The following is a 3095-nucleotide window of genomic DNA, read 5'->3' on the forward strand; positions in this document are numbered from 1 at the left end:
TTTTTTTTTTTTTTTTTTTTTTTTTGGTACTGCTGGAGATTGAACCCAGGGCCTAGTACATGCTAGGCAAGTGCTCTAAAACTGAGCAACATCCCCAGTCCTTTTTAAAATCGTATTTGGAGACAGGTTTTTGTGAAATTGTCTAGACTGGCCTTGAACTTGTGATCCCCTTGCGTCAGCCTCCAGAGCAGCTGGGATTGCAGGCATGAAGCTGAGTAATTGGAATTATAGGCATGCACTATCATGCCAGCAGGTTTATGTCTTATCATAGCATTAAACAATATTTATATTCCAATCTTAAGTCTCTGTCTTTTAATGGATTAATTTAATTTAATCACATTTTTGATTACTCAGTTGTTTGAACTTATTCCTGCCACCTCATATTAAGCTCCTCATTTACTTTATCTTTTATCTTTTCCCTGTTTTGGTGTCAGTTTTTCTTGGTTTCATCTTTTCCTCTCATTTTGTATGTTCTAAATCCTATTTCCATTTTTCTAGTGGAAACTTTGATATTTTAACATTTTAAGTCTTTTTCCTATCCATTCTAAAATCCTCTAAGAAATACAAGAACTTTGGCGCACTTTAACTTCCTGTTGCCTTCTTTCTTTGCCATGTCATGTTGACTTCATCTGGGATTTTTCTCCTTACTACTACTGATTTTAATAGTCCAAATTGGTTTCTTTGTTGACATTCATGTTTCATTCTTGGATTCACTTTTCATTTTGCTAAGGTATTATTATGGTTTAGATATGAGGTATTTCCCAAAAGCTCATGTGTGAGATGATGCAAGAAAGTCTAGAGGTGAACGGATTGGGGTCTGGTGTCTTAACCTAATCAGTGAATCAGTCCCTTGATATAGGGGGTCAACTGTAGGCAGGTAGGGTATGGCTGGAAGAGGTGGTTATTGGAGGCATACCTTTGGGGTATACTTTTTTTTCATGGTAAGGGGAGTCTCTCTCTCTCTGCTTCCTGGGTGCCATGTCCCCAGCCACTTTCCTCCATCACACATTTTTGCCACGATGTTCTGCCGCATCTCCTTAAGGAATGGACTTGGCTATCTATGCACTGAGACCCCTGAAAACATGAGCCCTCAAATAAACTTTTCCTCTCCAGATGTTCCTGTTAGGTCTTTGGTCACAGGGTGGAAAGCTGAGTAAAACAGGTATTGTATTCTTAGTACTTTTTTAGAGATGTGTTGTAGTAAACTGGGATGTTTATGGGCTGTGAATGTCTGTCTTGCTGTTTCACTGTGTAGAACTCTTAAGTTCAATTCTATTAAGATCTTGACAATTCCTCTTCCATACGGTGTCTGATTAACTCTAAAGAAGATCCTCTTTTCTGAAGGCTTCTTAAGCTGGTGTCTTTGTCCTTGGAATTTTAGAATGTCACTCCGACATGCCCATGTGTGTGACTTTTTCTTCACTCCTTTGGAACATAGTCTCTTGTGTGAGAAGCCTCACCGTGTCTCTGTCTCCCGTTTTGTGGAGACAGGTTTCCTGTCTTTTCAGGTTCTCATGAGACTGTCTCATTTTCCCTCGTGTCATGGGAGATTCTCTAGCTTGTTGGTTTGGATCTGTTCTCCCCAAGGTGGAAGGAAGAAAGGTGCAGGCCTAGTGCACTTACCTCCATCTCCCTGGCACATTTAGTCTCAGATAAGCAGACACCTGTGGAGCAGAGACAGTGTTTGCAGTTCCTGGTCGGGTGCTGCGCCGTGGTCAGGGCCCCAGGGCTGGGCCTGCTTCCACCATAGCTGAATTTTGTGTTTGGAGGAATTTCCAGTTTCTGGTTCTTCTGAGCCAGAGAAACCTTTTCCTTATGGATAGGAAGGTGGGACTTTGCTCAGGACTGATCACGGGGTGACCCTGGCTGTGGTAGATCTGTACTTTGGGTGCAGTGGGGCAGGAGTGCTGGCCAGCCACAGGACTGCCACCTGGATTGCTTAGGTGAACAAGGCGACCCTGCTGCTCTGAGGCTGTTGGTGGAGCATCCTGAGCAGTGGTCCTGACCTGCCTACCATGTGCAGGGAGGTCTCTCTGGCTCAGAATGATCCAACCTCTGTCCTGGGGTAGACAGACCTTCTTTCTGAGGGGCTTGCCCTAATACCACAGATAGGGCTCCCCACCCTGCTAGGAGCTCCTTCAACACCATCTGTACCAATCACAAATCAATCCTTGAAACAAACCGAAGAACCATCTAGGTTTCTCTCTCATTTTGAAACATTTTGGGACTTAATCTTAGAATGAAAGTCACCAATAAAACCACTGAATTAATTTAAGAGTTTAGGCCAAAGTAGAAGCAGCCAGTTGAAGACCAAGGTGCAGGTCTCCTAGCTGCCCACAGGGTCTGTTTCCGGACATCTTCAGTGGGCTTACCAGATCCCAGGTGGGGGTCATGTACCTGGAACCTGGTGTGCAGCACTCTCAAGGGCGGTCTGGGCTGGAGCACAGTGCCCTTTCCTCTTGCACCCTGCCCACCCATCCAGTGATCCTCCACTCCTCGTCCAGCCTCCCTTGCCCCACGTCCTGGTTACTACCACCACTGAAGGACACACTCCCAGGGATTTTATGACCCTTCCACAGGGATCCCACTTCCTAGGTCCCCTCAGTCCCTCAGAGCCACCTCCCTCACCCTGAGGCCCCCAGGTGGAATATACCCCTCTTGGGCTTCACCCCTCAACAGCTTGCTGGGGACCCCAACTTCTGGTGCCCGCTTAGTCCCTTCCATAGGAACCACCAGTCACCTTGCATTCTCAAGAAATTGCCCCACCTCTCAGGAACCCCCTTCTGGTCACCCCACACTGTGAGGACCCCCCAGCTCCTTGGTCCCCCAGGACCCTGTGCTCCATCCACCCGCAGCCCCTGCAGCCCCCTCGGCCCTCTCAGGTCCCCTCAGCCACTTCAGGTCCCCTCAGGTCTACTCAGGTCCCCTCATCCACCTCAGGTGCCCTGGCCCGCCCCCTCAAGTCCTCTCAGGTCCCCCTGGGCCCCTCAAGCCCCCCGGCCCCCTTATCCCCCTCAGGTCCTCTCGGGTCCCTCAGGTCCCTTGGCCTCCTTAGGTCCTCTTGGGTCCGTCAGGTCCCCTCAGGTCTCCTCGGG

Source organism: Marmota marmota, unplaced genomic scaffold (assembly GCF_001458135.2).
Source record: "Marmota marmota marmota unplaced genomic scaffold, marMar, whole genome shotgun sequence".
NCBI lineage: Eukaryota > Metazoa > Chordata > Mammalia > Rodentia > Sciuridae > Marmota > Marmota marmota.